This window comes from Peromyscus maniculatus, chromosome 12 (assembly GCF_049852395.1).
Source record: "Peromyscus maniculatus bairdii isolate BWxNUB_F1_BW_parent chromosome 12, HU_Pman_BW_mat_3.1, whole genome shotgun sequence".
NCBI classification, from domain to species: Eukaryota; Metazoa; Chordata; class Mammalia; order Rodentia; family Cricetidae; genus Peromyscus; species Peromyscus maniculatus.
In genome coordinates this window covers 34,071,599-34,098,281 of record NC_134863.1, presented here as the reverse complement: position 1 = coordinate 34,098,281, position 26,683 = coordinate 34,071,599, and the positions used below count along the sequence as shown (strand labels likewise).

The window sequence follows — 26,683 nt, the reverse complement described above, 5'->3', positions numbered from 1 at the left end:
AGGAGATGAGGGGACAATAGTACTGAGAATTAACTCCTCCTCTGAATTCTTTAGCATACACAGATGGTAGTTAAGGAACCTGAAGAAACACTTTGTGGCAATACTAGAAAGCAAAGAGAGAGAGAGAGAGAGAGAGAGAGAGAGAGAGAGGGAGGGAGGGAGGGAGGGAGGGAGGGAGGGAGGGAGGGAGGGAGGGAGGGAGGGAGGGAGATTCTTGCTCTTCAGGACCATAATGTATGTTTGAAAAGTAATTTAAATAAACTGAATGTTTCAAGACAATACATTCCTAAATGCTATGTCTCTAAATTGTATAAAAATGTCTATAACTGTCTCTAAATAATAAAGAAGCAAGAAAAGAAAAACAACTAAAACTATGTCCTAAAAGTGTTCTAAGTAATTAAGTGGTCTTTCAAACTATTTCACAATCCCAGGATTTACAAAGTGATACTTATAAAAAAAAAAAAGTCCAGGATTTAGTAAAAATATTTAAAAACTGATGTCAATGTTTTATTCTGATCAGAATGACAAACTTGAATATATAGAATTTGAAGTATTGGAGTTTAATTTTATCATAATCTAAATATACATAAGAGGGTTAACTAGTTTTCTTGCAGTCTCAAATTAAAACTGAGTTTGGAAAACACACCGTTAGGGGAAAAATGGACTCTTGCTATATGCAGCTACTTATCTGTATGTGTCATGACTTTTTGATACCAGAGGGTGTTTCACTGTCCATAAAAATACACTGAAGGCTGAAGTCAACATAATAATCCAAACCTGAGCTTCCATTTCCTTATCTGTTCACTTTGATGATCTTGCTGTTTGGCTTTATAATATTCAATATGGTAAATAATTTGAATTTATAAAATGAGTGTGTTTTAACAGAACATTATTATTTCAAATGTAAAGATGACAATAAGGTTGTTAGATAAGGTGAATATCCTTATATGAAAAAGTGAAAACTATCTGCAGATGATGTTCCACGGGGCTCCTCTAACTCAAGGCAGGATGATTCTCCTTCTGACTCCAGGCTGTTCAATGTCTGCATTCACCGATTTGCTGGTATAGAGCAATGCATACTGCAGGTGTAGTAGATCAAATCCTATTTAATGTGTTGGCTACTAATTCGTTGAGGTTTAAGAAAAGTGATGCTTTTCCCCTGAGGAATACGTTATATTGAGAACATTAAATATCAAAACTGTCCACTTTGTTTTAAATTCATCCAGTTCATGAAATTTATCAGATATCCTTAAAGTACCAGATTATCAGAATTTAATACATAAGTTTAAAATTTAGCCTATGGTAGTCAAGAAATACATCAATGGAAGCATCTTGAGTCACCCAGAGTCATGTTGCTTATATTAACTTGTAACTTACAGACACATAATCAGGTGCTGTTCATTTTCTAAAAATATTTCACATAAGAGTATCAGATGATTCTTGTCATCCAATTTTAATAAACCATAATTGACTTTCTGCCATTAAGGCTGAAACTAGTTAAACCAAGGAAAGAACCATTTCCCCAGATTTTCATCCTTCTCTACTACAGTCAAGTTTCAAGTGCTTATAACACTGAAGTGTGAAGCAGTACTCTGAGCTATCTCTCTCTATGTAAGATACATGACAATTTGTAGTACATTTAGAGTCTGTACGTTGGAAGGTACCATGCAGCAAAGGCGAAGAACATATCTAAGTTTCTATTCTGGCTCTGCATTCCTCTTCCTTCCTGCACGGCCTTTTGCAACCTACTTAATGTGGCTAAGCTTGGTTTTCACTTGTGTAGGATGGGGGAACTAACAGAATACCTATTCTCATGAATTTGTAGTAAAGATAAATGAGGTAAGGCATGCATATTGCTCAATGTGTTGCCTTACATATGAAAAACTTGCAATAACTATCAAATAAAAGCATTAACAAATTTATACATCTATATGCTAGTTGCTTTCTTCTGGTTATTTTTTATGATGAGATTTTAATAGTCATTTATAGATGATACGTTCTTTTATCTGTGATAATGCTTTAAGTTTTTTTCTTTGATTATAAAATGTTCTTTGACTACTATGTCTTCATCTCTGCCTCATTCATCAGAGCTGCAAGAGGTCATTCTGCTCTGCTCGTCCAGCACTCAGCTTTCTGGCACTGCTTATGCCACTTCCTCATTTTACTCAGCCGTTTAATAACTAAAATTCAAAGAACGACAATTATGAGAATTTATTGGGACTAACGTTTACCAAAACTGAGCAAACAAAGAATTATTAAAAATAAAGCATGTCAACTCCAGGTGCAGTGGTGCATGACTAATCCCAGCAGCAGAGAAGCAGAGACTGGGATATCAGGAGTTTAAGGTTACCCTCAGGTACGTCACAATTTGAGGTCAGCCTTGGCTATGAGAGACCCTGCTGAAAGGAAAAAGCACAGCAGAAGAGACCAGCTGACGACAGCAGCTGTGAGATGCTCTACACAGGGGAAATCAGTGAACCCCAGAGGACTTGATGAAGAAAACTGGAAGGCCATGAAACTTACATGATTTACAAGACCAAGCTTAATAAACACTGTGAAGCACTGAAGACTACAGGAGCCAGGAAAGTTAGTCCTGCGTAAAAATGTGGACACCACAGCAACCCTGAACGGGCTGATGTCCTCTGATCATGTAGGAACAGAGTTGCAAGTGCAATGAAAATTAAACTTTTACTGTAGCGGGCTTCTTTAGTGCATGACCCACATAGTGGCGATAATGTGTGAGCATACCTCTGTGGGTGAGGTGCCAAGCAAATGCTCAGAGTGATGGTAACAACACCGAGGGTGAGGTTTTCTTAATTTCTTTCCTTTTAGATGCATCTATTTTATTACTTTAGGTATATGAGCATTTTACATACATGTGCATATGTGCATCACATGTGCCCTTGGTGTCTGAGGAGGACAGAAGATCAAGTACCCTAGGACTGAAGTGACCGATGGCTGTGGGCCACCATGTGAGTACTGGGAATCAAAGCTGGGTCCTCTGCAAGAGCAACAATTTCTCTTAACTACTGAGCCAACTCTCCTGTCCCAAGGGAAATGATTTCTAAGAGTCAATGCTAGAAACTCATAGGGAATGTAAATTAAAACTAGAGCCCATGTTGGCAGATAGTGCCAATGTATTATGTGACACAAAATTTTTTCTTAAACAGGACACTAAGAATTTAGCTGCTTGAAAAAAATGTCATAGAGGCAACAAAAGCAAAATTGGTGGTTTATTGTAAAAATGAAAAAAAAAAGACTTTTTGTCCTTGGCTTGGATATGGATCTGACTTTTTACTTCAATGAGTACTAAATTCACTTAAAATTAAAAACAAAGATATTGGCAAGGACATTGAGATGGTAATGTAACATCACGCTTCAAAGAATAAACTATCAAGATAGAACAAAGCCAACTGAAATGGAACAAGCAAACTTATCACAAGTCAAGGAGGGTTTCTATAATATTAAAAATAAACTACTAAACAGAACCAAGATTGTTATTCATGGGAATAAAGTACTCGTCTATATTAGTTTTTGTGAGATTATTCTAAATGTGGTAATGTGGGCAAATTATTTGGTAATTCCTTTTAGTTTTCAAATGTAGTTTTAAGGTAGTTTGTGAAACAAAAGAAACATCAGAAATAAACATTTAAAGTATCAAAAATGCAATGGCTAGGTTTCTTAGGACACACATAGGCATTCACATGTACATGCAATCACATACTTCCATTCACACACATGAATCACAGTGAAAATGCTTCATAAGCATGTTGGAGGAAGACTAGGGAAAAAGAGTTCCATCTGCACTTATTGTTATTCACTAGTCTCTGCTGATAAAAGTCCACATTATATTATTAACCAGGTATTCAATATATATTTGTTTTAAATCAATGTATGGAAAAATATTAATTCCCAGTCCAAAATGAATGGTAAAAACTTCTAAGTAACATCATAAAAAACAAAACACCATCCTTTCTGTTAATTAGGCATTCTTTGCTTTTTAGAATGTTGAACATTTGAAAAATAATATTCAGGGATGTGGCATTACAGTGAATATAGCTACTAGGTCAATAAGATAATTTAGTGAGGACCTGATTTTAAAATAATACTTTCATTTATGGTACTATTCTATGAGTACCAGATAATGTAAATATATCATATAAAATTACAACAATGCAATTTTATGATAAATATTAAACCATTGTTTCATTTTTATTTTGAAAAAATTTCTGGGTGGTATCATTTCATGTTAGGCTTTTCTGTGCTGCTTAATATTATAATTAATAATTCATATTTTTGTCTTTCCCTTCTCATTCTGACAACTTTTATTTTTAATCGGTGGGCATGTGCCAAATTGGTTTGTTATTTATTTATAATGTAAAATGACAAGGGAATTAAATATGTGGTACAGAGAGAGAGAGATTGTCTTTCATAAAATAAAATTTTCTTAGTAATGGGGATGTTTCTTGTTTATCCTTATGGACATGAGTATTTGTGAGAGGCCAGATTGGATGTCATTGCTGTTATAGGACAAAGCTCTGTAAATACATTAAATAGAACTATTATTTTAGTTTTTAAAAATTCATTTTAGTTTTGTGAAGATATCTGGCCACATGCATTAAAAAAAGAAAAAACAAAATCTGTAAAAGATTTCCTATTCTAATAGATCCTATAGTGCCAATTAAGTAAAAATTCTGACAAAACAGATCTATTTGTATTCCTTCCTAAGCTAAAGCATGCAAATTTAGTAGGAACAAACAGAAAATTCCAAAGATATGGGACTGAAAAAAATCAAATGTCTGTCTGTGGGGCTTTATAGAATAGAACATTAAGTAATCTCTTCAATTCTGCCCATAACCAGAAACCACATATCCTGAATGCTAGAGTGCTGATCAACTGCCAGAAAATTCAGAGATGGCTTCCAGAACATCAGCTAGCAAATCATTAGGGGATCTGCTTCTAACGAGGACCCACAGGCCCACCTAGGAACTGCCATCAAACGGGAATCTGCAGGGATATGTCCTTCCAATCCGTACCAGCTCCCAATGTACAATTAAGTTTGAGAACTAGACTTTTACAGAAAAACTCGTCTAGCTCACCAGAGCTTTCCATTGTCAAAAAATCCTTTCAGCTCATCCCGTGTCAAACACTAGAGAATTCAAGGAACAAAGTACATTTCATCAAATTATATACTTCTCTGAGATTCTAGTGTCTCTGTTTCTTTTATTAGTGTAACTACCATAGTGAATCATTACTGGCCCCTTAAACCAGAGCCTTTGACACAGCTAAATTAGATTCCAGCATTTGGAAGAAGAGAACTTAACAAAACAAAAATGTCCTTATAATATAAATATAAGCACAAATAGGTTTCTCATAGGAAACCTATTCTTTACAGATTAAAATTGTAATATAGGAGTAAACATTTCAAAAAATGTTTCTGATTTTAATTATTTGGATAATGTTAAAATCTAGAAGGTTGTAAGGTGCCATTGAATCAAATATGGAAAACTAGTTAAATCAACGAGTGACAACTCATTTGGAGTCAGTGTGAGTCACAGCACAAGCATTCTGACATAACATTGTGCTTTTCAACCAGTTTTTTGAGCAAACCTCCACCTCCCTGCCTTTGGGCACACACTCACTGTAAAGGCTCTGCAGCTAAGAGGTATTTTATCATGTTATGTATACACAGCATTCATCTTTCAAAAATGTACCATAGAAAATATTAACTGTACAATGTGGTAATTGGTAATCTAAGATTATACAATCTGGGTGGTTTAGCTAAGAATGGGAATAGTGATGTTAATGCAAGTCATCAGAGGCAGTATTTATGATCTGGGTAGAAGTTGTTTTGTTTTCATTTTTTATTTATTATTATGGGACTGTACAAAGCCCTTAAAAGTCTGATGCTACTCTAGATATAAAAAAAGAAGAGCTGTGTATTTGAGTGTAGGTAGTGGGCATGACCACTCCTTGTTATCTGTATTTCACCAATTCAATGTAACAAGAATAGGAAGAAGTATTTTTAGGATAGCTTTCATAATACCTGCAGCATGATAAAATAGAAACTACTTGACTAGGTATAGTGTTCTTGAGATGGTAGACTTTTAAGAGAGCTTAACTAACCAGTGTATTTAAAACATGTTCCCTATAGGTAGGAAACACACACAAATGAATGCAAACACACACTTTACAATGTGTCTTCCCATTTTCAGGGAAGAACACCACTATGCTTAATAACCAGTTTGACTTAAGCGATACAGTACTTCTAAAAGGGAAACTGAGTTAGAGTTCAGTTTTGCTCTCCAGAGGTTGGGTCAAGGAATAGGAGGTGAGAGAGATGAATATGTCTATTTGTGTGTGGGGTATTTATGTGTCCCACATTTAACAATGTCATCATCTTGTGCTCATGCATTTTTGCCGCCCCCCAAAAAAACAGTGTATTTCTTCATATCTGGACTTTATATGCATTTTTATTATGACATCCTTTGAGAATTCTTCTAAATATGCCAAATGAACTCTTTCAAGTGCAAACTCACATGAGTTGGCTGTATTAGAATCTGAATGAATGTTTCCATCAGTTCCTCCAGAATGCAAGAACTGAGTTCTATTTAGAAAACAATCATTTTAGTGATCAGCAGTAGTATTCTCTCTACTATCTGGAAGAAGACTATAGAAATATAAAGCCTTAAGTATGTACCTAGATAAAAATAACTTTAATAGTGCCCAACTGGTATCTGAGAGGTGAAGACAGGCTGAGAAAGACTCCTTGGCTTCCTTCTGTCCAAAAATTTCCTGTTTCTCTATTTCCTATGGTTACCACCATGGAACATGTTAAAATCTCAGTAGGGACTCTGTTTCAACTTTTCCTTTCAAAACAGAGTAAAAGTTTAATGGAAAAAAAATGTCCTTCCTATCTCCATGCCAGGCACTGTGTAAGATCCACAAAATTAAAAGCCAGGCAAATAGTATTTTATATGCCCCAAAAGTTAGTGGCAGGGTGGTACAAAAATCCCAATATTTAGGCATGTGACTTGGCTAATATGTACTGTGGGATGAGTCAAGAAAAATGGAACCATCTGTACTTTTATTGGATAGTCAAATGATTCCCTTAAGTCCATCAAAAAACATGTTACTTCAAGAGACACATGGGATGGTTTTATCAAAAAGGATATAATATTTAAAATTATTATGATTGATGGTTATCCTAGGAAACATAGGTAGAACCACAAAAATAGACTTTTCAACCATGATGGCCATATTCATGTGTATAAGTAATTCTTCAGAATTGATTAAGACTTATAGTAGAAACTCAGGGAAGATGAAGGGGATTTAAGTTAGAATCATGTTCAACCAGCAGGTTAAAGGTATCATTTATCCTTTGAGATGAAAGCTACAAATGACTGAGTTTATATGGCAAGTAGGTGATGGCAGACCAGCAATTCCCTGAGCATGTTGGGAATCAGGAGGACAAAATGGAGCTAAGGAAGATACTGTGGACAAGACGGCATCCATGTACTCATACAGAGTTTTTTTTAGGGGGTAGGTTTCAAGACAGGGTTTCTCTGTGTAGCTTGGGAGCCTGTTCTAGAACTCACTCTGTAGACCAGACTGGCTTTGAACTCACAGAGATCTGACTTCAGAGAGGGTTAGGATTAAAGGCGTGTACCACCACTAACCTACACATACAGAGTTTTAAGACATTTGTTCTTCATTTCAAAAAGTGATTTCCCCCTACTTTACAGATAAAGTGAGATGCTTAACGACAGCTAATGCATGATAGATTCATATCATGCCTTCATATCATAAGCCAAACACCATAACACCAAACTTTTAAATTTATCATCTCATTTGATTTTCAAACATCTTACAAGACTATTACTGTTTGAATTTTACAAATGAGAAAGCAAAATCTGACATGAAATAACTTGTTTAAAATTACTGAGTGATCAAGATACGAACTCAGATCTATCTTAGGTTAGGTTTTAATACCTAAGCTCTCAAACTTTATAAAAGTAATTCCTAACTCTAATTACATATTATAATTACCAAATATTACCAAGGTAATAGTTATGAGGGATCAAGTGCTAGTCCAGAAGGATTGAATCTGAATTTCTTGTACAACAAACCAGACATGATTTGAAGCTTTCTTGTATCATTGGAACACCCAGTCAAGTTAGAGAAGCACCGTGGTATGCAGTACTAGCTCTCCTGAAGCTCAGTAGATGTTTCCCGAGGAGTGAGACACTACTAGAACCCAGCTGTCCTCAGTCTCTTTGCAGTAGCTTTCTCTTGCCTCCCCCCTCTTCATCTTGCCACCCTCTGTTGTCATGCTTATGCAGAGAAGTAAAATGCCTTGGAACTTTTTAATGAAACATGGTCACAGTGGAATTTGGTAAATAAACCTGCTCATATCTACATATGTGAAGACAAAGATGACTCATTTCTTTATAACTCTCGTTACCCAAGTGGGAGTACAAGGCTACCCTTAAAATACTCTTTGGCCAAAGCTAATAACTAAAATAGGCTCTTCAAAAACTTAACAAGAACAACTAATAGATGTAGGGGAAAGATCCAATTTATGTGCTTTACAGTGCTGTTTCATGTAGTATTCCAAGGCAGATTACAGTCATTGAAAACACAGAGTAAAGTGAAGGAAAACCGTCTGTCCTGGAAAGACAGTAAGACTCAATGTTGGAAGGTCTAGGCTAGTGTCTATACTCCAACACTTTACTGCCATGACATAAGGAAACTGTGAGTTTTTATTTCTTTTTTGGTACTGAAATACCTCTCCCTTAGGGCAATGCACCAGAAAGTGTCACTTGCTCAGCATTACACTAAGGAATTGCTAGAAATAAAATGGTAAGTTTATATTCTAGAGTCAGAATCAGAAGCTTGGTGTATGTGGAGAGGAGGCATTATCTGTAGTCTGATTACTTCAATGATTTTGATCTGTGTATGATCCTGATGTATAATCTCCCATAGGATTGTTATCTAAGGCTACAGGAGAATGTTCATAAAACTGGTTTTGTTTTTGTTTCTTTACTATGAATCTCAAATTCTCTCCTGGAAATATTTAGAGAAATAACGTTCCAGCCTACAGTAGTTAGATAATAACCTCACTTCTGATTTTTACTTTGAATGTGTAGACGAGGCACAAGTCAACCAGAGGTTATGCAATTAGCTTGGAGTCAAAGAGAAAGCAAGGAGTAGAACTGCAAAAGAAACCCCAGCATGAACTTGATTTTAATTCAATCCAACTGCTAAGGTACCGACCACGCACCCTCCACTATAAAGACAATGAACCTTTTAATCAATAAGTTTTAATTCTTTTAGTTAAAAAAAAGTAACAATAGCTTTTAAAAACAGATTGGCACCTATAGTTCTGAGCTAAGAGACGTTTCAGTCAATAGGAATCCTGCTTTGAGAAGATACTATTGCCCAGATCTTTATACATGTAAAGTGTGGGCATTGTATCTGTTCCTTGAGTAACACTTCTGATTACTACAATGGTGGAGAATAAAATAAAAGTATTTATGAAGGATTGAATTTTCACTTGAATATATAGACTTGTACAGCATTATTTGGATACTATAAAACACAAATTAAATGTTAGGAAATGCTTTGGAATGGTCTTCCTCAACCCTCCTGTCAAAAGTACTCTATCACTTTTCTGAAATTTATCTGAGATAGCTACTAAGATGTTTGATACTTTTACATCCAAAGGTGCCGAAAAACAAAAAGCAAGAGAGTGGATTGTTAATGAAATTCTCTGATTGTCAAAAGCACTTTGGAATGATCAGGTGGCAAATAATAGTAAGAGAGATAGCATAAAGTGCTTAGAAGCTACAGCACTAGTCACCATAATAAATTCAGAAGAGAGCAGATATGAATAGAATTTGCATTTTATGCAGCTGCTGTGTATGTATACAGAATATACAGAAGCTAATTTTTCAGTGATACTGGGAAAATACTGCTCAAAACCTACTCTTGCTGTTTCTCCCTTTAAAAGACACTATGCAGACACCTATCTGTCCAAGTATGTACAAGAAGGGTAGAAAAGGAGCTACTTAGGATGCATAAAGATCAAATAAAAGCAGAGAATGAAAAAAAGTAAGTGATAGAATAGCTAGACAAACACACACACAGGGAGAGAGAGAGAGAGAGAGAGAGAGAGAGAGAGAGAGAGAGAGAGAGAGAGAGAGAGAGAGAGAGAGAGAGAAGATGATCCTTAAACAATGGAGATAAATAATGTTAATGTGTGGCAGGAACTACAATAAAGGTGTATGATCACATACAAAAATATAGGCGTGTGCTCATTCTGTTTGCTGGAGTATATTTGTAGTGTTGTATTTTTTTTAAATAGAATTGAAAAGGACAGAGTAAGAAACATGGTTTTGTTGTTATTGTTGCTGCTTAATTTAGCTTATGATATTTTACTACCAACTCCATACCGGAATCTTCAAATACTTCCATGAACCCAGTGTTTAATAAGAGGCTGCCCTCATTCTGTTATTTGGAATACTTGTTCAGAAAACCTAAACACCTGCTCATAAAGTATGTTAAGACTTAGCCTACAGCTGGAGTTTCCTTTTAACAAGATGAAAGAGATGCTCGGGGTAGGAAAGTCTATTAGCTATACAAGAAGTGTCTACTTTGGATTCCAGTAAAGCAGAGGAAAAGGTAAAAGACCACAAGTCAAACATACCTGAGCCCCATAGACTGTATAAACCATGTAATACAATTTTCTTATTTCATTTGTTCTGTCCTTTTGTCAAATAAAACATTGTTTCTACGATATTTTCTGTGTCTGGTCTGTAAAAAAGCAAGATTGGACTTGCATATCCAAGTTCTTTTCAAACTATCTCAAATTTCCAACTTGGAGAGGGTATTAATTTCCTCAGAGACTCAGAGAAAACTCAGAGTAGTCACAAGACTTTTGCATACTTCAAGAAGAGTAAAATGGAAAGGCATCTCCCATGATAAGAAAGCGCTAGTAAAGATCACACCAATAACATTTATAGCAATAATCTGGATTGTAGAGAATGATTGATCCCAAGGATTCACCTGAATGACGGGAGGCCAGAATGAGGAAGTCACTGAGCTACATTTCCATCTTCAGGGCCCAGCCAAGCTTCGAGTCTCCGGAAAGCTGTAAATACTCTCAGAACAGACTTCAGTAATGAGATTGGAATGAAGGCTGGATGATGGCATAAAAGCATCTCCCTGCCCCTTGTTCTGAAAGTTAACTATTAAACCATGTGTCATTCATCCTGATTTGGTTTACTTAGTTCTAGAAACAAGGACATGCTGATCAGATTGCCCAGGGCAATTGAACACCCAGTGAAGCCTCTGTGATGACCATGTTCTTCCCAGCAACCTCACTAAAAAGCCTTTTTATTATCAGGCCATCAATTCTGCACTGCTGCTGAAGGATGGAAAGTATTTTCTTTTGAAGAAAAGTTCTTCCCTTCCATTAATTTTATATTTTGGAATATTCAACATTTTTAGTGCATAATCTTTTCCACTTGATTCCATTATTCCATTCCATTCTTTTTTGTCTCTGTCTCTGTCTTTCTCTCCTACTCTAGTTTACTCTTTTAATTATTTACAGACTTCCTTGTCTGGATCCTTCATCCTAGTAGAAGACTGCTTATTATTTTTTTGCAACACCTTAGTGCAATGGGATAATAAAAATATGCAGAGTAAATTTGTTTTAATGGTGTATTAAACTTTAATGGTATATTATAGTTTCATACATGATGGAGATAATTTTATTGACTTTTCTCATATACTGTCCAGTCTACATCTTAAAATAACCACAACAGTATTTGAAAAATCAGTGGTTAGTCACTGTTCAAACCATTTTTCAAAAACAGTTGTTGAAAGCCTCATTTTATTCTGTTAGAAGGACAGTTTTGTTGTGGTTGGTTTCATTTTCCTCATGGAATCATATTACCAGAGAAACTCAAGACTCTAACATTGTTTACAAATGTATTATGATTTGGATTGTATCTATAGTGAATCTATGTTCAAAACATTTAACTGTTCTATATTTTTTGAAAGCATGAATACAAGTACACACAGATGTTAAAACTTAAAATGATGTCTTAATTTCTCCTGGATCTTTTCTCATGTCAACAATTTTCTTTTGTGTGTGGGGGGAAGGCAGAAACAAGATGTCACATACATATGTGGCATTTTTCACCATATTTTATTAACATTCTTAATGAATATGTCTCAATTCCTTTGTAATGTTTACATCTATGAAAAAGATGAGATGTAAATAGGATGATAAGAGGTCAGTCTTTAAAAAACTCTTAAACATCTAACTTTGACTAACACACAAATATTTTATAAATACTGAATATATTAACAGGAAAATACGTTGAAGACATTTGAGATTAAAAGAAAAGGTACAAGTACTCAGCCCTATTGAAGTTTGTAATTATACCCATATCAATCTATTTGTAAAACAATATTGGGGGCTGGGAACTGAGCTCAGTAGTTTTCTTACCTTTTGAACATCCTTTTCAATGTTCAGTCTTTACTAAATGTTCAGTTTAAAATATATATTTTATTTAACATATATTTTTAATAATATATATAATATATTTTTACTTTTTAACATATATATATTTACTTTCAGTTTGAAAGAATAAAAATAGGACATCAAAGTTGATAATTTCCAACTCTGTTCTCAAATTAACTCTGTTCTCAATTCAGAGCACAAACTTTTGCATACTGGAATCTTGAATCCCATCATTTAGGAAGTTGAGGTTAAGATTTCCTCATCTATTAAGTGAAGAGAACAGTAAGTATTACAGAGGATTGCTTTAAGAGTAAAATGGTTAGAACAGAGAGGTCACTCAATAAATAGCATCCAAATCATCACACACAGTAAAATCCAAATAAAATATTTCTAGGCCTGTTGCTCTGTTAGGTAGGGCTGGTATCCATGTTAGAAAAGCCATTAAGCCTAAATAATTTGAGCATTTAAAAATACTCTTCACAGAGTCTTTTAATGACATTTCCCAAAGGTCAGACTAGCTTATGCTAGTGTGAAGCTGCTGCATTTGAAGGGAATTTTATTTAGTTCAGAAAAATCCAAGATCATAGAGAACCTGCCATAAAGGAGAAGACTGATATTTTAGAAAAACTATGTTTAAAAACTATAATAAAAATTGAATGTAGATTATTAGGATAACCTTAAGTGCCCCAAATGAAAGGCACAGTGAAAAGAATTCTGCTCTAAACAAACAGCCTGCAGATCACGAAGAGTGGAAAGCTTTAGGCAGCTAAGAGAATGGGAGAATAAAGTACACCAGAGAGTCCTGCAGGAAGACAGGTTAGACGGTGCTCAACACCCAGACTCTAAAGTGGGGTGCCAGGAAGACTCCAGGACAACAGACATCTGTGGTTACAAAGCAAGAGCAGGATTACTAGGAAACAAGAAGGTTTAGAAATGAAATCCTTAATGTGTATGTTCCAAGGTGGTGTTAGTTACAAAAAGTACAAATATTGATGGGTTAAATCAGGATGAGGAAAATATAAAGCCAAATACGGACAGCTCTGAGGGGGAAAAACAGGCAGCTTGGGACTCAACTGTCATCACAATTCATTTGTGTTTCACATCCTACTGTTTGTGACATTAACAGAATTTCGAATTTAGCAATGAACTATTTTTTTTTTTTTTTTTTTTTTTTTTTTTTTTTTTTTTTTTGGTTTTTCGAGACAGGGTTTCTCTGTGTAGCTTTGCGCCTTTCCTGGAGCTCACTTGGTAGCCCAGGCTGGCCTCGAACTCACAGAGATCCGCCTGCCTCTGCCTCCCGAGTGCTGGGATTAAAGGCGTGCGCCACCAACGCCCGGCGCAATGAACTATTTTTATGTTGTGAATCTCTGCAGCCATTTTCCATATGTATCTATTGCAGCTAGCAACGATAGCCTTTTGATCTTTAAAATGCTTTCAATTAATATTATTTGGATCAGGGGGTCACCTAAGAATTTTTCAAGTATTTCCCCTTTTCTTTTTTATCACATTATACATCCAATTTATTTGCATTAACCCCAAATTGCTTGGTCGTTTCAGAAAAAAAAAGCCTTGGCTAGCTGTTGCTTTTATTACTATTTTCATAAGACTGAGCTAGCTTTGGAATTTTGAATTGCATTTTCATTTAACTAAAATAATTATAGCACTTTTCCATGAAGGCATTTAAATATATCAAATTTACATCTAGATTTCCTACTGTGTGTCAAATATTAGGCAAAATCATTTCAAGTGTTATAATGTACATACTCATATGTTAATGCATGCTACATATTAACATATGTTAATGAGCTTATGGTTATTGTCTAAAAGGCTTGTGTCTTATTACTGCTGTGGTTATTATAGCAGGTACCATTTACTGAATATCCATTATATACCAAGATGTATCAAGAATTTTACTAGAGACCATAAATAAAGACCAATGATGATATTATTAGTTCATTTTTCCATTTGAGGGTTTAAGATGCACACATACAAAAACCAAGGTGCCTACAGTTATGTGATTTGTAGATAGTAGAGATGATCACTCTGAAAATGAAGCATACTCTGTGTAAGAACATGGCCCATACTCTCTAAATGATACAGTTCTACTTTTAAGACTGAAACAAGGGTACAATTTTTAAATGTTAGCATAGGGCTGGAAATACAATTCAATGGTAGAGTGCCTGCCTAGCATGTGTAGGGCCCTAGGTTCAATACCCAGTACCACAAAAATACAAATGAGATAAAATAAATAAAAAGTTAACAATGTACTGTCAACTGCTTTTTATAAGAAAATACATGAATTCACTGTATCATTCTTTTATCATTTATGTTAACCCAGAACATGTGGATTGGTGTCAAATACTTTTCCTGACAATATATATTCTATTCAATAAACATTCTCAGGTATCTACTGTGTATGCCTACTAGGTTAGTGGTCTTAGTTAACTATCATGCTTAAACACAAACCTGATGATTATAGAGTATTCTTCCTGGAGATGTCATTTTTAGGCAAAATTGTGTATTTTCTTTTCCATAACTGGTGTTGAAAAAAGATGTGCTATCTTATGATCCCTGGGGCTTCAGATTTAAAATAAACATAAAATAAATAAAATAAAATTTTCATGACATAAGTCCCAAACTGGAAAATAAGCAGCACTTCATGCAGATTTAAACACCATTTCTACAAAGAAACAGAACTTTGGACTGTATGGTATCATTTATATATTAAACTAATTCACACTATGTTTTTCATATAGAAAACCTAGATCTCCTCAATATGTATTTCAAATGTGACATCTCTGATCCATCTTCAGAAGGAAATGCACCTTCAATTATTTTGTCACTATGGCTAATTCAGTTACACTGGAGAAATATATTCTCAGCAAGCTCCTGGATAGCAACACAAGAGCAGTTATCATAATAGCAATCACAACAGTAGTGATGGCATCTGTTGAATACTTTCCAATGTCTCAAGCATTACAATTAACAGTTCAAGTGCATTATCTTCCTCATTTCTCAAAATACCATGTGGGGTAACAAGTGTTAATAATCCGATTTTACGGCCGGGCGGTGGTGGCGCATGCCTTTAATCCCAGCACTCGGGAGGCAGAGCCAGGCGGATCTCTGTGAGTTTGAGGCCAGCCTGGGCTACCAAGTGAGCTCCAGGAAAGGCGCAAAGCTACGCAGAGAAACCCTGTCTCGAAAAACCAAAAAAAAAAAAAAAAAAAAAAAAAAATCCGATTTTACAACAGGATACTTCAGGCACAAAATCCCAATGACTTGTCCACGATGATTGGCAGCAGGGAGATAAGAGGAAAGGCTGGACTCCCCAAAGTCTGCCTCTCATATATGTTTTAGGTACAGGTTATGACAGATATTCTACATTTTAGTAATGCTATCTTTTGGCTAATGGAGCTATACTACTGGATTTGGGACCCAATTGGTCTATAAGCTCAAACTTAAAGATAGTTAACGAGTCAAAGTCTGAGATGCTGCTATTCATACCACTTGCCAATTAAAATGCTCCCTTCTGAGAAGGTGTGTCTAGTTAGCTAAATCTTAGAACATAATACATGCTTTCCAAAGTGCCAAAGTGAAGCTGAGTGATGGCTTGGGCTAAGAGCTCTTACTGTTCTTGCAAAGGACCCAGTACCAGGGGATCATTTCCCATTACCCACAAGCTCACAATACACACAGTCAGGCAAAACACTCATACACATAAAATGAAGAAAGTAAAAAAACAACTGATAAATGTTAAAAATTACATCTCTAAGCAGTAAATTAATAGATGATTTCCCACCTCCCTTTTTCTTAAATATACCTGCCAACTGTTTAAAATACTTTCATTATGGGCACATGCCACTTGTTGAACAAAGGGAAACCTAGAACTTCACTTACGAAACTTCTTTCGTTTTGTATTATTATTATGCTGCTAAAATTTGCTCTGTTCTCCAGTCTTTTCTAGTATCATGTTTCTTACTTTGTTCCCCGGATAACTTTACTGAAGTCACATAGTATTGTTACTCATCAAACTCTGCTGTGGCCAAGCCCTCCAATATAGACTCCTCCTGTTGATCTCTTAGAATACTATGCCTCCTCAGCACCTGCCAATCAGTTCAATGAAAAAACCTGAGCACACATTCTCAGAACCAAAAACTGAAAACAACTAATGACTCCCTAAATGACATGCAGATTTTCTGTGCACAAGTTTCCCACAAGGAGGAGTCTCCTGAACCCCTGACCTATTTTGTGTATGCATCAGAGAAGGAAAAAAATCCCACACTCTGACACAATAGAAGTCACAGGGAACAGAAAAGGCCATGTAAAAAGCTCATCCTTTATATACATATATTCCTTTACATTTTGTTGAGTCATTTTATCCATTTCTATTGCAATATAATACAATCCCTTTTGAAGTCAACATTTTATTTTATTTGCTATTATCTCTAGTTCCTAGGAAAGGTCATAGTAGGAAGAAATTCCCAATAAGTAGTATATGTTGAAATGAAAAAAAAAAAAGAAGTGGTGATGGAGGTAAAATTCACACAATATTTCTTGTGTTGTTCTGTAAATAATGAGGAAGGTTACCAGAAAACATAAACTACCCATGAAAGAGCAAGCTCTCATTCTGTTTCTGAGCTGACTGCTTGTGGTAGTCTGAATGTAATTGGCCCCAATAACCTCATAGGGAGTGGCACTATTTGGAGGTGTGGCTTTGTTGGAGTGGGTACAGCCTTGTTGGAGGAAATGTGTCACTGTGATGGCAGGCTTTGAAGTTTCCTATTGCCTTCCGGTTGCATGCAAGATGCAGGAAGGACTTCAGCTATTTTTCCAGTACCACATCTGCCTGCCTGCTGCCATGGTGCCCATCATGATAATGGACTGAACCTCTGAAACTGTAAGCAAGCACCTCAATTAAATGTTTTCTTTATAAGAGTTGCAGTGGTCATGGTGTCTCTTCACAGCAATGAAAACCCTAAGACACTGCTTGATAAATTCTTTCATGTGCAATACATCCCTTGTATCCTGTTGATACTCAGCTTCTGCTACTATAGTAACCATAATAGTAATGATATTATTTCTTGTATTTTTCTCTAAGTGCCAAGTATTGCAATTAGCATTTATAAACATTATCACATTCAAAAAAATTTAGCATGCATGTATTCATTAGGTGTGTGTGTGTGTGTGTGTTGGAGAGGTGTGTGGATGTGTGGATGAGTCTGTCACAGTGCATGTGTGGAGATCAGAGAACAACTTCCAGGAATTGTGAGTTCCATCATGTACATTCTCTCCTTCTACCATGTTGGTTCTGAGAATCTGACTGAGAACTTCAGACTTGGTGGCAAGTGCCTCTACTTGTTGAACCATCGCAACAGCTCTTCAAATTTTTTTAAATGTATTTTATAATTTTGGGTGTGCACTCGCAGGTGTGTAGCGGTCCAAGGATAACTGGCAGTTGTCTTTTTTCTTCCACAATGTAGGTTCTGGGATGGAACTCAAGTTGTCAGGCTTGTTGGTAAGTGCCATTATTTGCTTGGCTCCTCACTGCCTTCCATATGCATTTCTCAAGATCATGCCCAAGGTAATTACTAATAATAATCCAATTTAACAGAGAGGTACAGTGAAACCATAGAGGCCCAATAAGCTGGCCAACATTATTCAAATAGAAAATAAGCCAAGAATTGGCCCTAAGGAGTATGACTCTAATATGTATTCTAGGTGGAGGCTGTGGAGGTTGTGTTATAGGATGCTCATTCAGGACTCTACTGTATTAATATTTAGAACCTGTGGAAAATATAGTTCTGGGTGAGAGCAGTCAGTGTTCCTTTGTTCCTATGAGTCAAACCAATCAAGCAGATAGTCTGGCTAGGCTGAAATATCTCCTGCAGACCAGCTTAGACAGCAGAGAGGCAGGAGAAAGAGACATGTAAGTCATAACATCTAGCGTAATCACAAACATTTCTCTTTCTCTCAGAAGCATCCTTATAACAAATAGCTGGCTAATGGTAAGAGGAAAGCATTTAGGAGGTTAATGTGACACATCCTTCCATTCCAGTTTCAGGAGACAGTCCCCCATTGAGGAAAATGAAGGGCTCTGAAGAGGTTTCTTACCATCTTCTAAGTGGCATCAGGCTCCTACTATATGAAATTATGACCCGTGTTTAGTTATAGTAATACAACACAATGCAGAGTCTTGAGTTATCACCTGATCTCAAGGTAAGTTTACACATAAATTTATGATTATCTAAATTTAGATAAGGCAATAACCAAATAACATAAAATAATTCTAGTTGTGTAGTTTTTTTACACCAAAGACAGACCATTTTTTAGTAATCAGACCCAGCATACAACTTAATGTATAATAGATCTCAATCAATGACAAAAACATTTTTAATTTTTGTCAGATGTTGGTATGTGGTTTAAAGGCCTCAAACACTTCAGTGTTGTTCTAAGCTACATTATTCCAGTTTTATTAGGAAACACTTATTACACAGTATTGAATATGCATTAGTGTTTAGTTCATGTTATTATAATGAACCCTCACCAGCTGTGGTTCATATACTATGAAGTTTAAGGTCACCATTTTAAAACACTTGTTTTCAAATTCTAATGTGCATGACTTAGTCCTCTAAACCACAGATGCCCAAGTGCCACCATCACAGCTTCTGATTTGGAAATTCTAAAGTTCTAAAAACTGCCTTAGTGTTCCTCTACAGGTGGTCATTGTATGGCTTCCCAAGGCCTGGCCTCCACGGCAATATATAAAGAAATCACTGCGCATCACTCACCCTTTGACTAGCCCATCAAATGTGACTTAACCATCAAAATCGTCCGTGAGAAGACTAGACAGTTTCCTAAAACTTTTGAAGGAAGAGAAAAGCCAAAGGAGAAAAATGCTAAATTTTAAGGCAGAAATGCCTCTTTTTAAACCTTTAAAAAGATTGACAATCTGCTTCGAGTGAAAGTGGAAAAAGATGGCAGCCCCAGAGCAGGACTTTATGCGTAACTTGGGACAGGGATGTTGATTCCAGAGGTTTATTTGATAAAATGTGTTTTAGTGGCTACAACAAAAGTAGTCTAAATGTTTGACTTGCTGTAACAATATATAATTATTTATTAATATTAAATAGTTTGAAGATCTCTTTTCCTCTTAACTCTTTATTTTCTGTAAGAGCTGGGTCTGATGCACTTGACAGCACTTACATTCCTTCTCCCCATCCCAGGTCCTTGCTCCTCTCACTCTCCTCCTCTCACCCTCCTCCCTCACTCCCCCATGCCCCCATTTCTTCCTGTCCGAAAATAAGTGATTACTAACATATCCTAATCTCAAGGAAAAATTCCATCTACTTTTAGGATGATTTTTGGGGGCACTGTAACCCATAATCCTTTTTGGTGGAAGTTTCCTGTCATCTTAGCATTGTCACCTCTAAAATTAAGAGTCCATCATCTTTTTGAAAAAATGATGCATGAGAGAAGTTATTTTATTTTGCATATTCTGTGAAAGATGAAACTTCTCTGTACTCCAGTGAGTGGTCTGTGTTCACCTCATGCCTTATTCTACTTTTACATCTATCTTGGTTTATCATTTTGCTTTATTTTATCTGTATTATATTCTTATAATTCATGTACTTTGCTTTACTCTCTATTTCTATCAACCATGTAAACTTAATTGAAATATAGTATCAAAAATAGTAAAATTAAAATGTGTATCTGTGCATGCATGCACATTTGGTATATAGATCATGCACACCCAAATCCCCAAATTAAAATTAACTTCCTAAAAATAATAGATTTCTCACAGGCTAATGACTACTATATAAAATATTCACCAGGTACATTCATCTGTAGTTTGGCAATTTGTGGACGTACAAAACCAAAATTCTACCAGTAGATAATCTATAAAAACTGTGTAGTTATTTTCATCACCAGGTTATTTATTTTATTGATATGAATATCAACTGTAGTTCTTGTAAAGTATTTATTTATGTTTAATAAACTGACTAAAAAAGGTCTCTAGTAAAAATCCACCCATCCAAGTACATGATTCTGAAAACCACTGAGAACTTATAATCTGACTTTGTTTCCCTTTGATAATGAACTCTCCTGGCTGGTCTGATTTGAGTGCAGTTTAGGAAAAATAGAAGTGTTCTGTTTTTAAGTCAAATATCCTATAATGATATTCATCTTGGTCTGTCCTTACATGACCACTATAGAATGCTCAGCATAATACTACAGCATTACTCGATTTAGAAGCAAATATGATTTTGTTCCTGTATTATTTTTTGATTTTCAAATCCTCCCAGTTGCTAAGGAAATATAGTAGTGCCTTCTAGGAATAATGCCACTTTACACTTGGCTTGTTGTCTGTTCCTGTCATCTCTTCCTCCTCTAGACAACCCAAACTGATCCATGGTCTCACTTCATCACAGGTGGATTGCAGCAGTGCTCAAGTCTGCCCCTGCATGCTTTCTGCAGCTTGCCTGTACATAGTTCCGAAGCTAGCAGCTGGACTTCATTTTTGTTCCCATAGTCAACACCTTTTGTTTCTCTAAATCACTGTGAGTTTCAGCAGCAATAACAAGCTCAAAACTCAACAAAGTATTCATATTTAGTGGGTTAAATGAAAGAGAGTGGATCATCATTAAGCTGCCATGGGGTCATATCACTCCACAACATTTTGGCAGTACTGCCCACATATCAGAGCATAATAACAGTGTTTTCTTTAAAAAAAAAAAAAGGGGGGGGGTGCTGGTGGCTAAACACTTCTATAAACCAGAGTGCTCAGTATTAAGATCTTGATCAGGACTTTGGCTCAATTTTCAAGCCTTCCCAAGTCCTCATAATGCTGATACTCGTAATAAAGAAGGCAGATGGTTTGTTCTCTGAACATATGCTTTAAATGCCCTCTTTGCTATTTCAAAATAATGGACCAAATTTGCCCTCTAAAACTCAAAGAAAACTTTAAGGAGGCTGTCTCATGAAATCTGAGGAAATCTGATCCAGTGGGGATTCAATCTTCAAAAAAAATACATTTTTCTAAACTTTCTTTTTGAGTTCTATTCTGCATGCTAAAACAAACTAACCTTCAAGTAAAATAGAATATAGTAAGGAAAGACTCCTAACCAATACAATATTGTTTGGTTCAAGAAATAGTTTAGAAGTACAAAAAAATCTGTTTCATTTACTTATACTTTAAAATTCTGAGTTTCTGAAAGCTTATACATAAGTTGTCTGGTTTAATTTCTGTGTAACTGCTAAATTTTCCATTTTTATCCTTATTCCTATTATTATTACTATCATGTCAATGTTTTATTGTTAAAGCACTTTGCAATTATTAATTAGTTAATTTAGTCTAAATTATATTTATGCTTCTGTTTTAAATCCATGCTATTCGTAGTTAATACAAGCCTAAAATGCTATTTCGCCAGCCAATTATTCTCATTTCAAAAACAGCCTGTTGTCGATGACAGCACATTTTCTACATTTTCAAAGAACATGTAATTCATCCTCAGTAGATACACATACTTTTGTGGTGCTGTTCACATAATCTAACTGCACTTATACAAAAGTGTCTCTGTTTAACATCGACATTTTATACATGAGCCTTCATTTCCATACTTTTATATTTATATATATTACATTTAGTTTTGAAAAAGACTTTAAAGCTGTTTTCTGTATCTAACAGTATCTTCAAAACTCAGGAGTCCAATCAACATTCCAGAACACACACACACACACACACACACACACACACACACACACACACACACAATATGGACACTTCGGTTATTATAGGCATTCAAAGCTTAAACAACTACTTCAAAAGTTTATGTTCCTGTAGAAATATCAACAAGCACCAGCTAGGTTCTAATGTGAAACAGTGTTTACTTTTAAAAATAAATGCAATAGTTGTCCCCGCATGCGTTTGGGACACTGTTAAGATGTATCATAATTAACAATGTTGAAAATAACAACAGATCTTTAAATCTAATCATCATTTTGTACATAGTCACAAATATCTGAGCAAAATTGAAACTATTTTGGGGACAAAACATTAACATATTTTTTTGCTAATAAAGACAAACAATTTGAGAAAACATTCTCTCCTTTTCACGACTCTAACTTTCACAATAAATGCAGCATGGAAACTAAATTCTCAACTCAGAAATATGCTGAGCAGTATTCCCATAAACAACTCACCAGACTCCCAAGCCACACTTCCCATCTTCTGCTGGTTCTTTCACTTCTCCTGCACACACAATCACACTTACCTGAACAAGTCGCAAACATCAGTCTATGTGGTTTTTTGAAATGAACTCTGTACCGATGCATTTTTTCTGTGTTTCTTTCTAACCCTCGGGAATGTTAAGAATTTAGGAAGAGAGCCACAGCTTAAGAGAGCAATTATTTGCCAGTAAATACTCAATTTGCTTGTCCTGTGATTTTTCTTCTAACTTGCATATTCAATAATCCGTCCCTGACTGCGTCACAAGCACAAAAAGTCTTTTCTCCAAAGGGAGAACACTTTCGCCAATCAACCTTCAGCCATGCCAGGGCACAGCTCGTCAGGGTGATTTGTTAGCTTTAATTAATAATTCCTCATGCTGGCCATTTTCACAAATAACACAGTGAGACTGCGACGCAGGATGGCTATGATTCAGGCCGATAAAAATACAGTGGAAAGGGGGTGGGGAGGGGTGGGAGAATTCAGGCGCCGTTTATAAACACCTCTAATCATACTCTTTCAGTTTACAGTATAAGGGACAGTGCAGCTGAATTACCATGTTATGGCCACCAATTTGTATTCAGATGGAAGCCATATGTTCTTCCACTTTTATCTGCTAGGGCCTCCTGAGTGCCAACACCGTCACTGGGCAGACAACATTTTCAAAGGAGGTCTCTAGCCTCGGGATTGCAAAAGTTTACTGCATGGTGAAGTTGAGAAATCAGACATATACAGCACTTCTCAGTGAGCTTGTGTAACAGCTGGGAACACAGAAGTTTGAGTTGTGAGTGTCAGGGTTTCTCTTAGACCATGTAATACTGGACATTTCAGTTAGGTTTAAAAATATTCTCAGGCCCAGTGCTCAAAACAGTAAATAACAACGGGGGATTTGTTCAGGTAGGCCACAGTTACTGACTTGTAACTATGTAACATATCATATTAAGGTCTAAGAATTTTGGCTGAAATGAAGACTTTCCCAGCTCACTGACACAATCCATGCATCTTTTGAAAGCATATAGATAAGGGCATGAACAAAGTAACAAGTCAGGGAGCATGTAAACAAAAGAGAATTAATATTACTTCCCATTGTGGTTCTATTGTACAATCACTCACAGACAGCATACTTGAGCCCTGCTGTCAAAGATATGCACAGAGTCAACAAAACAAAACAAAAGGCTAAATAGGTAGAAAAAAATTCTTTCCAAAGATTAGAATATGTATTTCAAAACAACTAGCAAACTCAGAAGCATATTAGTATGTTCATAAAAAATTTCAAAAGGCTCACAATTACTTGAGAAAAACAAAAATAGAGAGGAAATTTCATTCATGCCCCTTATCTGATGTGTGTAATGGCAAGTTTATTTATTTATTGGATATATATTATTGACAATCTATTCGGTTTCAGAAACTGGATAATACTGACACTGAGAGATGAATAGTCTCTATCTTCAAGGAGTTTATAATTTAATCACCAGAAGCTAAAGGAAAACATCTATCTCTAAACAGAAAACTATAAACATAGCACAAACAAGCAGAAAAGCATGAAACAGGGTTCTTAGATGTAACACATGGACTATTTCTGAAGGTAGAACTGGAGTAGCAGTGATAGGAAGAGCATTCTACAGGGAGGCAAACCTTTGAACCCTTTCTAAAACTATTACTAGAATCAGATTAGCAGTTCTAGGAACTGAGGGATTTAGTGCATAGTAATTTCAGATAAATGCCTTAGATAGTAAACAGCTCAGGATTTAAAAACAAATCTATTAAGGAACAAAGTCCTTCTAAAACCATACTGTTGTCTTCATCATGAAAGTATGCGGCATCTCCAGCACAGGCACAAACAGTGATGTGCTCTGTCCTCGCTCTCAATGTATTCCTGGTGTCTCAAGAGTATAGACAGACGTACATACTGTCTTTTTGTGTTTTCCTGTCCTTTATTTTTTGTTCACCATATGCATGCATGCATCCTCAATCACTTCTATTTATATTATGCCAAAGATAAATCATATTTGTATGACTATGACAAGAAGGAGAAGATACGTATTTACTTAGTGGCCACACATACCTCCAGTCAGAGAATGTATGCTGTGCACTACAAAGGATTGCAAATGTAAGTGGGGGAAAGTAATGATAAGTCCTAACATGGCTCCTTCAGAGCTTATACATCCTTGAAAACTGGTTGACATTCTTAATGCTACTGAACATTTGTTTTACATGATATGCAAAATGTAAAGAAGCATTCAGAATACCAAACTTATAAATTGGTCATATGTAGCCATTTAAAGAAACTGTATAGTTCATTTATCCATTTACTACATATTTATTAAGCTTGTTTTGTCTATTCATATATCACTTATTTATAGTAATAGTTAAGACTATTGAGTACTTCCAATATGTTGGTGACTGATGTAAGAATTTTATATAATTATATATTTATATAAACAGCTCACTTAATCACCAGAAAAACTGAGGTAAGTCCCATTTCCATTTTCATTTAACAGAAGACAAAACTCACAAGTAGTAAAGCTGGATATACTAAAATCCTTGATATTAATATCTCTGTAACAAATATCTACCAAAAATAGTCTTATTATGTTATAGTTACAAGGTTGCATATAGCATTTATGATGTTATCTTTAATCTAGGAAAGTCAGATGGTTTTGAGTTTATTTTAAGAGTGAATGTAAAGTACCCTCATAAATAAAACTGGGATGTAATACGATGGTATCTCCAGGCTAGTAGGCCTCATTAGGAGAAAAAATTGGCAAGTAGATTGTGCTGGACATGGTTTCAAGCTCTTAAAGCAAGCAAACAAACAAATAGAAAAACAAAAATGTGTGACACACCTCCCCTTCCCCCTTATCAAACCATACACACTTTTGGGAAGCAAGGCAAGGTCATCTACATTATGAGATATTGAAAAGACAATGGTCTAAAAAGGGGGAAGGGAGACTCTGGGTCAGAAATACCTGAGCCTGAATTCCAGATTTTTCACATATTAGTTGTATGACCAGGTTCAAATTATTTACCTTCTCTGATGCTAAGTTCCCTTATTTCCAAAACAGCTTGTTATTGAGGGATATAATGAATATACTTAAGATGTATAGCATTGAAACTCATTGAAAACTACATAGTATATGGCATTTTAAATATTCAAAGTGAGTAATAATACATGGAATCAAGATTTACTACTTTTTGGTCAAATGACACAAGGCACTATTAAAGCCTGTTTTAAAGAATAAAAATAAATAAGTTATTGAAGACAAATTGGATTTGGTAGCCTGATAGTTTTTCTTTGAAGATGTTTCTAATATGGCTGAAACTGTTGCCTTTAAGAAACAGCTGACAGGGAAAATATAAACACAGGAATACATGTTTATGATAAATTCTGATTTTTACAAGTAATTAATGTAACACTGTTTTTTTTATTTTTCTTATTAATTGATTGATTGTTTGATACAGCTTTTATCATAGCCCTGGCTATCCTGGAACTCACTTTGTGGACCAAACTGGCCTTAACTCAGAAATCTACCTGCTTCTGCCTCCTGAGTGCTAGGATTAAAGGCATATGCCACCACCATCTGGCTAAAATTTATTTAAAAGAGACTGAATAGCTTAACTGGGACTGTATGTAGAAGGTACCACTAAATATAATCACATGTCTCCTCCATGCCACTATTAGTATTTCTCTAGCCCTGGGCACTCTGATGCCTTCTCTATATTCCTTCCATTTAGACACTGACTTAGTAGAACCATCTCGAATTCATCACCTCATTGTAAAATTGGTATAGTCATTTTTATGTTCTTTATCAAATGCTGTATTGATGTGAACTGAGACTACTACAAATTTGTTGAAATTGTAAACAAAGTGTCCTGCAGGTAAATTTATGGTAATATGTTAATTAGCTTCGTTAAATATTTTTACA

The 26,683-nt window shown here is 35.5% G+C and overlaps 1 protein-coding gene across 39 annotated transcripts in view; it reads right to left on the bottom strand.

Moving 5' to 3' along the window:
• The window catches only part of Zbtb20 (zinc finger and BTB domain containing 20), a 775,725-nt gene that overhangs the window by 401,862 nt on the left and 347,180 nt on the right, over positions 1-26,683 (bottom strand). For 6 of the 39 annotated variants that reach the window (XM_076549405.1, XM_076549386.1, XM_076549399.1 and 3 more), the window contains exon 1: positions 22,804-25,190. The exons of 25 other annotated variants lie outside the window; for them this stretch is intronic. The gene's annotated coding sequence lies outside the window, so the exon portion shown is untranslated. Of the gene's footprint in view, positions 1-11,067; positions 12,598-22,732; positions 25,191-26,683 lie in introns of those variants that run through there. 8 more of the 39 variants (XM_076549389.1, XM_076549400.1, XM_015994645.3 and 5 more) reach the window with 2 other exon arrangements.